We start from the raw sequence: 13,623 nt of genomic DNA, 5'->3' as shown, positions 1-13,623 counted from the left end.
TGTCAAAGTCGCGAAAAATAAAGTAACGGGAAGCGTCACCTTAGGTATTCAATTCCCTTTGGGTATATAATTTAGCCTGATCTTTCTTCAACTTTCCTCTTCACCGAGTGCCATTCTCTTAATTTTTTTTCGCTGCCGTTGTTGCTCATCTAAATGTAAGTCATTTAAAATTCTGTATTTGCATAAATAAATTATTCAAGTAAAAAAAAAACATTTCAAATTTTTGAGTTTAACACTTACGATGTTGCACGTGACCTATTTTATATAACTGTTAAGATCACAAACGAATCTCCGTGCACGATCATCAAATAATAGAAAGAGTTTTTTCTAATACCGGTCGCCACCCGACAGGCAATGGCAAACCTCCGAGTGTATTTCTGCCATGAAAAATCTCCTCATAAAACATATTTTCCGTTCAGAGTCGGCTTGAAACTGTAGGTCTCTCCATTTGTGGGACCAACATCAAGGCGCACACCACAAATAAAAGGAGGAGCTCGGCCAAACACCTAACAGAAGTGTACGTGCCAATTTTTTTTTTAAGATCCCAAACCCTTTTATATTTCAGCAATTTTCGTATTTATTTCAATTGTATGAAAAGTCTCTATTTGTACTCAATATTTGACGAACTTTCTGTAAAGTGGATGTATAGAACTTTCAACGCAGTGATAACAAATGTTGTTTTTCAATGTCGCACGGGACATCGAAATATGCGATAATGCAAAGCAAAAACTTACAGTTATTTGCAGTTGCAAAGTTTCTTATGTATTTGTTTTACCCTTTGTACCCTCAGAAAAGTTTTCTTCTTCTTCTTGATTGGCGCGATAGTCGCTTAAACGATTTGGGTCTAGAAAAATTTTAGACAACAAAAATCAACGCATAATGTCTCTCTTTAAGAACTTTTTTTCAAAACAAACCATTCAAGAGAAATACAGTGTACTCTCTCCTAACAGACACTTCACTTAAGCGGACACTTTTTCAGTACATATCACAAATTCTTAAGAATGTTTCCTTAAACGGACAACCCTCCTATAACACTTCCTTCCCCTTCTTCCCATGGGGGCAAACCCTTTAACATTAACTTTTTTGCACTTTTCTCATAAGCGGACACATGTTTCAGTCCCTTAGGTGTCCGCTTAAGGGGGGGGTAGGGTTAATTCCACTAAAAATATGCACTTATTTATGAATTTTTTTGGAAAGATGATTTATGTAAATTTATTTATCCAATTAGTATACTGTAAACTCATATTTCAAAAATATTTTCAAAAATTTGCACAAGAAAATATACAAAATTGAGCCGTTAACAGCAGATCTACGCAGACGTCTCGAAAAAAAGGCAATTTGCCGTGGACAGTTTTTCTCAGCATTGGATCATCTGAAATCAAAAAATCAAAGAGCTTTCATTAGGTAATCAATTGTTCGAGGTAACCCTGTCGAGTTTTTATTAAAAATTTTTTTTTTTTCAATTTTTTTTAACATTTGAAGTAGAAGTGCGATTTTTAGACGATAAATCGCATACTATTTTTTATTGTAAAATAAATAAAAATTGAAAAAAAACAAAAAGCTCCCAGGGTTACCTCGGTAATTATGTAGAGAAAGTGTGTACAAAATTTCTGGAAGATCGGTCGAGTAGATTCAGAGAAAAAGTGTCCACCGACTTGAAAAACGTCGTTTTCCAGAAAATCGATTTAAAGTTCGACCATAGCAGGTAGCCGAGTCGGAGCGGCCAACGGTTATAATGCTCTAACTTTGTGAGTTTTGCACCAATTGACTTAAAATTTGGACACAACATTCTTGAGATTATGTACATTCATTTTCTCAAATAAACCAAAATCGATTTTTTTTTACCCTAAAAACCCTACCCCCCCTTAAGAAAGAGTACACTGTATCCAGATAAAAAAATCGTGGGCTTACGTGATTTTGCATTGGAATATCACATAATGGATTTTGAATACATACATACCTACCAGATGTCCCAAAATTTTCTTGCAATTAAATTTGATTGTTTCTCAATGAAAATTCGCTAAACCAACGTGATTGTATTAACTTTTAATATTTTGTCTGCGGTGGACCATCTGGTGGAAATGTATGTAGAAACACATGGATTTACGCATCATTCTGCAAATATATATATATATATATATATATTTACACTTACGTATGTATATGTACATAGGCACGTGAAATGTGCGGATGATAATGGCGTGAATATAAATCCGTCCCTGTTTCTATGTACATACTTCAATTCAGATCAGGCTCATGAACGAATAATGCGATTAAAATGTTTTTATGCAAACAAGTACCAGTCCCAATATAAAAATACGTTCGTAAACTAATATAAGTATACATACATACATATTATATCACATATTTACATATTAGCCGATGAAGAAGACAACGAAATCACGTTTTCCTTTATTGACTCCGCATCACTAATACATGTCAATAAAATTGAAATTTTTCATCTCACGGGTACAGGGAGGTTCAAGTATACGCATACTTTCGAAGCACATACAATACATTCTTTTTTTGACACTGACATCTTTAACTCGCTCAAAACCTTGGTTAGCATTTTTATTGATGTGACACCAAAGGCGTTTTCTCAGTGTGAAAAAAGTTTTAGACGAAGATTATTTTCTTCCTTGCAACTAAATTAACAAGCAAAGTTGCCGTATTTGGAGATAGTAGGTAGGTGAAATGATTGAAGTGTCAGTCTGGCACTCCTCAAGTAACACTAAAGCATTGTTTTGATACCATTATGAGACCACCTATAGGCAGATACCTACAGCCAGCCAGAGCTGTTGATATAATGGAGAAGATTTATGGGATTTAGGTTGACGCACTGTCCAAGGCTGTCGAAGAAAGGAGCACCCAGTGATCTTAATCGTCTAGCTGCCAAATTCGGACATTTACAGAGAAAGTGCTCAACAGTCTCCTTCTCTGAAAGGCCCCCACAGCTTCTGCAATGGGGTGGAGATAGTAGAATACACGCATGATTGCTGAGAAGTCAATATATCCCCCGCCTCATTGGCCTATTTGGTTTTTTCGAAAATGCTACTGGAAATGGCATTTCTGTGACATCATCATCATCATTAGCTCCACACTCTTTGGCAAACCATAGCTTCCGCTCCATTTAGCTCGACCATTAGTCAGTCGATTTAAATCGGCGACCTAATGGGCTTACAACCAACATTCAGTTGGTATTGGGTTTGAAGTTATTTGTCGAAATGAAATTTGAAATTATGAGAAATGATTTTTATAATTGTGAACAACCCTCGGCGGGCAATGACAAACACCAGACTGAATTTAAGTCAAAGAAAGCTGCTAAGCTGGCCTTCCCACGCGGCTTAAAATTGTAGATCCCATATAAAAGGGCATAAGCGAGAATTAAACTTATTTGTAAACTGGGATGTCGTTAAAGATTGATGTTTTGCGGATAGACCAGTAGTAATCCGGTCACTTAAGGCGAACATGGTTCAACTTAATTACAAGATAAAGCCAGAAATCGTTAACAGGGTCTTGAAATATTAACCTGGTAGCATGTATTATACGAAGACAGCCCAAGCAGGCACAGTAAGGTTTGTTCAAGGTTTACTCTTTCCAAAATAACAGTCTGTTGGGAATGGTGAAAGTGATGGCATAACCTATAAAAAAACATAATATTTATTTACAACTAACGCTCAATGTTTTTGTGTCTCAATTTTTGTTATATTCCAGCCCCATATGCGCGAAGTGTTTAGTGTTTGACTGAACTTATGAGTGCAGTAGAGACCAAGGAGGTTAATTTTACCCGGTTTGCTCTTTAACTATGGTGTAAAGGAAATTGTGAGGGGAATTTCGGCTTCCACGCCACGGGGGATTCGTCAGCCGAATTCTGTACGATCATTTCACATGTATTCACACACTCGTCTAATCAGTCGTTGTTCAGATAGCAACGATGTATCATTGGTTGATTTTTTTCGTATTTCACCAACACAATCTCAGTTTTTTGTAAACCACCCTGTGGTCGAACATACAAACGTACAAATTTACACGCGCATCTGTTTACATAAGTATATATGTGTGTACTTAATAAATATTAGTTTAACTGAATCCGCCATTGCTCATCAATTTTACAAACTCTCAATCAATTCGATGTACAGCTGCCTAAGTTTTTCAAAAGTTTGTTCTAAATGCAATTAACTAATGTAGTTGTATAACACTTTTTGGTGTATCTGAATTGATGTTTCTGTACTCTTCTTACCGAATTGTAGGAGTTCCACTACTATTCTGTGAGTAGTATAATTAGAAGTTTAAAGTAGAAAGAATTACCCTTTACAGAGCAATAGAGGTTATGTGCGGCGCTTTTTACTTAATATACATATGCATGTAAACCTTTTTTTATTTAAAAATTTTAGCATTTCACATAAACTTGTGAAAAGTTTCCCTCTGACGTTTATCTTTTACAATTTGATGCCTATTTTTGCAACGAAAGGTCATTTCATGAGATACTTCGTTAAAGTCTTAAGGAATAGACAAACTTCCAACTTCAGTATTTATTTAAAGATAACATGTATTGTTATTTTGTTCAAAGTATTGTTCAAATCAAGCCGCATTCAATATTCGCCTTAGTTCAAATATTATATCTTACACAGTTTTCGACCTCAATCTCGAAAAAATATCTGATTTTTAGTTGAACGATATCAGGAAAATCTTTTAACTCGGTTCGAATCAACCAGTAATCGGAACGTACAATTACGGTGAGTGGACTAAAACTTTTAACTTGAGCGTTTTCAGAAACATACTTATGTGTGGCCGAACGTTTTCATGCTGGAGTCTTATTCGGTCGTGCGTTTCAAGTTCCTTAAGATTTTCTTCAACTTGTCGGCGCAAATGTTTCAATTATGATCGCTTCGTACCCACAAGTATTATTTCTGTACCTCTTAAGAGGGTTGCTTTTCATATTTCTGTACTTGAGCACTTCTTAAGGGTGATTTATTAAGAGCTATAGGAAAGTTTTTCAAAAAAACACACGTAAAATTCACAAAAATGCATGCAATTTTTATTTAAATCCATATAATTTAATGTTTGAAGATTATTTCATGCAAATGTTGACCGCGACTGCGCTTCAAATGGTCCATCCGCTTAGTCCAATTTTAGCATACTCTTTCCAATGTTTCTGCCGGTATCTCACATATAAATGCACAAAACATAATCTAAAGGCGTTATATCGCACGATCTGGGTGGCCAATTGACAGGTCCCGAACGTGAAATAAAATGTTCACCGAACTCGCCTCTCAACAAGTCCATTGTTACGCGTGCTGTGTGGCATGTGGCACCGCCTTGCTGAAACCACATGACATGCAAGTCAAGCTCTTGCATTTTGGGCAAAACAAAGTTGGATATCATTTCACGGTTGCGCTCACCATTCGTTACGATTCGCCGCATCTTTGAAGAAGTACGGTCCAATGATACCTCCAGCCCATAAACCCCACCAAACTGTGACCTTTTCTGGATACATTGATAGCTCTTGCAATACTTCTGGCTGATCTTCACTCCAAAATCGACAATTCTGCTTATTTACGTACCAATTGATCCAAAAATGAGCTTCGTCGCTGAACACAATTTTTCGATAAAAAAGAGGTTGTCTGTAAAGCCGGTTTACTGACGATAGTTTAACGTGATAACGTCATAAGAAAATACTGATTGAATGTTGCATTTTTCAAAAGAAAATTTTAATTTTATTTGTTTGATAGATATTTTGTATGGATATAGAGAATGAGTTAACATTAACATAACATAATATACTTTAACATAACATAACATAACATAACATAACATAACACAACATAACACAACATAACATAACATAACATAACATAACATAACATAACATAACATAACATAACATAACATAACATAACATAACATAACATAACATAACATAACATAACATAACATAACATAACATAACATAACATAACATAACATAACATAACATAACATAACATAACATAACATAACATAACATAACATAACATAACATAACATAACATAACATAACATAACATAACATAACATAACATAACATAACATAACATAACATAACATAACATAACATAACATACCATAACATAACATAACATAACATAACATAACATAACATAACATAACATAACATAACATAACATAACATAACATAATATAACATAACATAACATAACATAACATAACATAACATAACATAACATAACATAACATAACATAACATAACATAACATAACATAATATAACATAACATAATATAACATAACATAACATAACATAACATAACATAACATAACATAACAAATTACCCCGTATTAAAGCACTTATCAACAGCTTTCATTTGATACCCATATTGTACATACACAACCAAAGGTTACCCGGGTCCACGTTTTGACCTATATCTCGATACCCTAGTCACGGAGCGGATGGAAATACTCTGAACTAAAGCATTCACCAACAGCTTCCATTTGATACCCATATTGTACATACACATCCGAAGGTTACCCGGGTCCACGTTTTGACCTATATCTCGAGACCCCAGTCACGGAGCGGCATGAAAAATACTCTGTACTAAAGCATTCACCAACAGCTTCAATTTGATATCCATATTGTACAAACACATTCTAGGGTCCACGTTTTGGTCTCTATCTCGAGACCCTAGTCACGGAGCGGCATGAAAAGTACTCTGGACTAAAGCATTCACCAACAGCTTCCATTTGATACCCATATTGTACATACACATCCGAAGGTTACCCGGGTCCACGTTTTGACCTATATCTCGAGCCCTATTTCCAAAATAAAATATAATCCATGTTACTCGTGGAGGATGTAGCTTTCGAATGGTGAAAGAATTTGCAGTTCATTCAATGCAATGAGCAAGGTAACTACATATGAGCAAGGTAACACTAATGAGCAAGGTAACACTAATGAGCAAGGTAACACTAAAGAGCAAGGTAACACTAATGAGCAAGGTAACACTAAAGAGCAAGGTAACACTAAAGAGCAAGGTAACACTAATGAGCAAGGTAACACTAAAGAGCAAGTTAACACTAATGAGCAAGGTAACTACACATTTTTTCGTGCGTGCAGCCTGTTAAATCGAATTATAAGACGTTATCACGTCAAAAAGTGGATCTTCGGCCAACTTTCCAAGACCCCATTCATCAAAAATTCTTCGTTGCGGTAAGTCGTTCGGCTTCAATTCTTGCACTAGCTGTATTTTGAAAGGCTTCACACCTAAATCCTTTCGCAAAATTTTCCACGTTGTTGAGTAACAGAGGCCCAATTGTTGCGAACGGCGATGAATCGATAATTGATGGGGATCATTAAAACTGACAGATACACCTGCGATATTTTCTTCAGTTCGCACTCTACGTAAGCGTGTTGGTGGTTTGATGTCCAATAACGTAAATTTGGTTCTAAATTTAGTCACAATAGTTCGAATAGCCACTTCGGTGGGTCGATTAAACTGACCATAAAATGGAAGAAGCGCGCGATAAACTTTGTTAGCAGAACACGCATTTTTATAATAAAATTCAATGATTTGCAAGCGTTGTTCGTTTGTAAGACGATTCATGGTTAAATTATAGACCAAACTGAAGATGTTTGACAGTGAAATAAAACACGAAACGTGCGTCAGCTGTTTAAACCAACTGTTTAAAAAAGATAATAGCTAAAAAATCACCCATTAGTATTGTCAGGCATCATCTAATTTTTTCATTGGAAAGCTTAACATATTTTACCATAAACGCATTCAGAATATTTGCATGTGTGAACCATATTTGTGCTGCTTAATGTGGCTTTAAAAACGCATTATTCTTTTTCTCATACTATTTTATTTCATTATCTGGAATGCAACGATGAATTAAAATAATTATACGGAGAGCTAGCACCACCTTTAGCTCCATTCAATTACCGACGCATTCCGGAAAGGTCTTTCAAAAGCAGTTGTTGTAGCAGAAAATGTCGATGATGTGCGCGAAATGATCAAACACGATCATCATATCATGTGCCGTGAGATTGCGGCATTCTTGGGCATTAATAAAATAATCTTCGATAACATATTGCATGATCACCTTTAGGTAAAAAAGGTGTGCACGCTTCAGATCCCAGAAATATAAATGGTAACCATCGTAATAAATGACACTACCTTGATCCCATAAAATACAGAGCATAACTTTAAAACCGTAGATATTCATTTTCATTTTTTATTTATTTCATTATTCCATTTATTTATTTAAGTCTCTGATTACAAGAACCTTACCGACTATATATGAACATATATTTACATCATAAAAGTACATAACTCTAACATGCGGGCTATTATGAATAGTGCTACGCAATTCTCGAATAGAAAATAAATCTTGGCATGGCAAAATCTAGGTCGAGTAGTCAGATACTCTAATATTTAACTTAAAATCCCTAGTAACAGGGAAAAGTTATAGAAGTCTGATTTGACTGTTCATCGATGAACGTTAAATGGATAGTAAAATCGTCAAGTTTTGTGAGGAACTTTGAGGCCAATCTATTCAAGAACTTTTGGGCAATCAACTGAGCAACATATAACATGAAAAACAACCATCAAGGACTGAAAGTTATGTCTATTGACAAGGGGCCCAAGATTTTTTAGCATGCACCGAGCCCTATAGTTGGGTAATATATCAGAGAAATGAAGAGGTTGCAGAGTGAGTCGAATAAAATTTTGTTGTAGGCTCTAAATTCCATTTGAATGAGAGGCATAAATTGGCATGGGTGTTTATGTGGAGTGGTTGATAACGGTTGAGATGGTTTTTAATTTTCATTTCCTGTCACACTCTGATGCAAACATATTTTAGGACAAAGTTGTCTCGTCTCCCTCACCCGTTGTTGGTCAAGTACCAAGTTGCATTGCTTCTTTGACATAAATCTGTAAAATTTTCTGGGTGTTCTTCGAATAATGCCTCTATTTCTGCGTCTTCAAACATTTTGGACTGCTCAGGAAGTTCCTTGTCGCTCACCCCACAAAGTTACCACTTTTAAATCAGTCGAATCATGCATGGCATGTTCTTTCAGTTGAGGTATGATTCTCAACATAAGTATACATAAACATTTATTAACCTCCGTGTTCACGTTTCTTTAAAATAAAATATTAATGTAAAACTTCTCACGATGGAAAAATATGCAAGTTTACAATTCATAACTAATAAGTTATGATTTGTTTATGAATTCGATTTTATAAATATTATATTATATAATATAATTGTGTATGTAAGTATGTGTGGTGTGCGACTTGCTGTTTTTCCATAAATGGAGGCACCCACTGTTTTATGCCGCCACGAAACGCCAGATGGTTTTTTATAAAGAGCTTTTTCAAGGCAAAAATACACTCGCAGATTTGCCATTGGCTGCCGTGGAGCGACCGCTATTAGAAGAAACCTTTTTTCGATTATTTGGTGTTTCGTGCACGGGGATTCGAGCTCGAGCACTTCCGAATGGTAGTATTGAACCATCCTATTCGGCAAGGAACGTCAGATGGATTTTTCTTTTCATTTGGTGTTTACTACCCGGGGCTTCGAACTTGAGCACTATCGAATGATAGTAACGCACCAACCCATTCGGCTAAGGCGGCCAATCTTTTAAATTGTGTTCCCTGTAAATAAGTACATACATATATTTTACCACTGAGTACCTTAACCTTTATTTATAAAAATATATGCATTGCACAATTTTTTGCATTATTTGGGCTTTTATTCTCCCCGCTTCCCAACAGAATTTTCACCCGCCCCTTTCGTTTGTTATCAGCGCTTGTTTTGGTCGAGCCTCCCAATTTTATTACCAAAGCCATATACTTGTATAAGTTAATTTACCCGGTCACGGTTGTTTTAAAAAAAACAATTTTTATCCGGTGAACGGTCTTTATTTGTTGAAACTTAATTTACAACTGACTTAAAAATTATTCTTAGTTCTAATACTAAAGCTAAGCCCGTGTGCCAGCAACGTGACCCATTCTTTGCTGAATAGGCGTTTCCCACGGAAACGCCAATCGCTGCTCTGGTATCTCTTCAAAAGCGTTGCGCGTGTGGAGTGTTGGGTTACCGTCATACTTTGGTTGAGGTGTGTGAACTGTTGCATTAGTTAAAACGTTGCGCATGTGGGGTGTTGGGTTACTATCATATTTTGGTTGAGGTGTGTGAACTGTTGCGTTAGCTCCTCCCTCCTCAAGTGCGGACGTCCCTGTTCGCATCTCCGTAGATTCAGGAGTACCAAGGGCGTTTGGTTTATTACAATTCCTTTGAAAGTCCTTCGGCTTTCTTTTTCCGGAAATTTTAAGTGCGATTAGTATGACAGCTATTATTATGGATATTGTGAGTGCTGTATTGGAGGTTAAACCCACTTTATTGATTTTGTTGATCGTCTCCAGCTTCTTCAAATTTTGTATTTGGAGACCTTTCATCATCTGCAAGGATAATATTTCTTCGAATGGCGTCTTCGGGTTTCGTTTTTGTAGAACAGGTGGAAGAGGTTGTAAATTACTCATTTCATGTACGTAGAATTTTTTGTTTTGCACGTTGATAGTGGAGTTGTGGTGTTGGATTATAAATGTTCCATTCAGTTCTATTGATTTGCCATCTATTTCGATTAAACCATTATAATTGTTCAAAAATAGTATTCCGGGTTGTACTTCTTCTAGGTTGCTAATGTGGTCAGCGTTGATAAGCGTGCAATTTGGGCGTCTACTATTTATAAGATTACTAATACAGCTATTATTATTTATTTCTATAAAATCTTTTTCATTACAAATTGTTATTTTATTATATGCTCTACATTCCTTTTTTAGTCCGTATATTTTCGTTTTACATTTTATTATTTTTTCATAATCAATTTTATTAATTTTATTTTCCTTTTTTACTCCTTTGAGTATTATTTTTTCACAAGTTTCTTTATTAGTAGTAGGTAAGCTTAGAATATAAATTATAGAAGTGCCATTTGAGGCTATTCTAATATCGGTAAATTCTAGTTCTTCTTCAATATTAATGTAAGGTATTTCTTCTTTTCCAATAATTTTTTCAATTGTGCTTATTTCTAGATTCGACAATATAAATGAATTAACAATATTTGATTTTGCCCAATGTAAGGCGTATTCAATATTAATAAGCTCTTCCTTAATTAATTGTAATTTATATTTAATTTTAAGACCTAGTTCTAATTTTACATTTTCATTATTTTTTAAGCTTTTCAGTATTTCATTTGTGTTATTACTTGCTTCATTTAATATATTTTATCTAAAAATTTTTTGTTTATTATTACTTGTCTATCGTTATTTTCTAGTAGATTTCCAATATTTTTATTAATTATTTCTAAGTCATGGTGGTCTGGGTTACCAGCAATCCATTTCCATGCTGTGCCTATAAAATCTAATGAACGTTTAGTTTTAATTCGAGGGGTGAGTTTTGAAAGAAGTGTGCGAATTTGGATTATCTCGTGGTTAAGGAAAGGATGTAATGGATGGTTGATTTGGATATTTTGTGCGATAGTATTTTCAAGTTCTTTCGTTAAGTTGTCGTACTGTCTCGTGTCTATTATATGAATAATTTTAAATGTTCCTTCCTGTATTCTTGCTGTTCCGTCCTTCAAGGTTATAAGCTGTGCGTTCGTATAATCTAGGATTTGTGTTTCTGCGTAAGCCATGGCGGCAAGGGTACTGTAAAAAGGTTGTAATTATGGACCTATAGTTATTTATCTAATTTTTAAATTTGTATCGTTGGCCTATGGCATTTATAACGATTTTTCTTATTATCTAATGATCGAACGCCTATGGCATTTTACTCGATTTTTCCTATTATCTAATGATCGAACGCCTATGGCATTTTACTCGATTTTTCCTATTATCTAATGATCGAACGCCTATGGCATTTTACTCGATTTTCTTATTCACTAAAGATTACATTAATTATTTTCAAATTGAATCTAATCATATTAAAATTCCTTTGATTTTAATTGTATCAAAATTAATTCAATTTAATAGAACTAAATTTGGTTTAATTTCTTGAAATTAATTTAATTCGATGGATGGGAATTTAAATTAATATGAAGAAATTCAGTTCAAGCTTTAATTTTCTATAATTAAAATATATTTTTTTCTTTGTCCTTTTCTTTTTCTTTTTCTTTTTTTTTTTTTCCTGTTTTTTTTTCTTTTGGTGATTTTTCTTCTTGTTATGAAGCCTGGTGAACCAAGTACGCTTTGGGTGGTAAGGCTAACTTCTAATATTACTTTTGTGAACAGTTCGGCCTGATTGGGTTTTGACTGTAGTCCTATTATTTTCTGCAACTATTTCCTTCTTGTATCTTGATGATAGTTTAGAGCCTAATCTTTTATTTATTTTGACAAATATCTCTTCACCTACGGAGTAATCTTTCGTTTTTTTTTCTGTTTTTATTGTGATAGCCAAGGTCCTTTATTTGCTTCTTTGTAAGTAATTCTATATTTTGTTGTCTATGTCTTTCTAACTCTTGGGGGTCTGTGGTAACTCTGGTACCGAAAAATGTTTCTAAGGGTTTTTTCTTGGTGGTTGAATGAATTGTCGAGTTGTATTCTTTAACAGATTTGAAAAGTAGTTCCTCGAAAGTCAGACTATTGTTGTCGGATTTTAAGCATCTCATAATTTCAGAGAGAGTAGAGTGAAATCTCTCCACTTGTCCGTTTGTCGTGCTAGCGTAAGGCGGTGTAACATATACTTCGATGTTCATTTGATCCTTCAATAGTGATGAAATTGAGGCGGAGTTCAGTGATTTCTCATTGTCAATTACAACAAGTTTGGGAATTCCAAATGCAATCATTAGCTCACGTATTGGATCCTTTATGTGCTCTACTGCTCGGGATGGGATTATTTTTACTTGTGCGTATTTGGAATATTTGTCAACAGAAGTGAGAATGAACCTTTTTTCTGTGGAGTAAATGTCTATATGGACGATTTCTCCAGGGTTTTGTGGAATCGGGGTGGCTTGGATTTCTGGCTTTGGGGGGTGTCTATCGTATTTTTGCTGAAGGCAAGTTGAGCACTGTTTGACCTTTTTCTCTATTTTGGAGTTCATGCTAGGGAAATAGTATTTTTTTAGAATTTGAGTTTTATTCTCACGGCTATTTCTATGAGCTCGTTGGTGCTCAGTTAGTATTATTTCTTCTTGTTCGGTTTCGTTTGTGATATCCTGTAATAAAGTTTGTGTAAAACGGATTTTAATGTTTCTGAAATGTAGTGGATACATTTCTTGAATTTTACCCATAATATTTTCTGTTGTGTAGAGTCCGTTAACAAGAGCTGGGTCTAAACGTTGTTTAAAAATGTCTATTAAGTCCTGGGTGGAATAGTGAGTTTTGGTTATAGTATGTCTGTGAAAACTGGGGAAAGGCAGTTCAAAAGTGTAGTTGTTTTCATGTCCGATTAATAAAAATAACTGATTCTTAAATGCGTTTATTGGGGCTTCTGTAGCAGGTATGAGGATATGAGCAGAGCTTTCGTCACTATGGTCGGTTGTCGTGAGGGTATTTACCTCAGATTTAGGTGGTCTTGAAAGAGCGTCTGCAACGACATTAGTTTTGCCAGGTTTATAGTAGATTTCATA

This window comes from Anastrepha ludens, chromosome 5, assembly GCF_028408465.1.
Source record: "Anastrepha ludens isolate Willacy chromosome 5, idAnaLude1.1, whole genome shotgun sequence".
In the NCBI taxonomy this organism is placed as follows: Eukaryota; Metazoa; Arthropoda; class Insecta; order Diptera; family Tephritidae; genus Anastrepha; species Anastrepha ludens.
Note: the sequence above shows the minus strand (reverse complement) of the source record.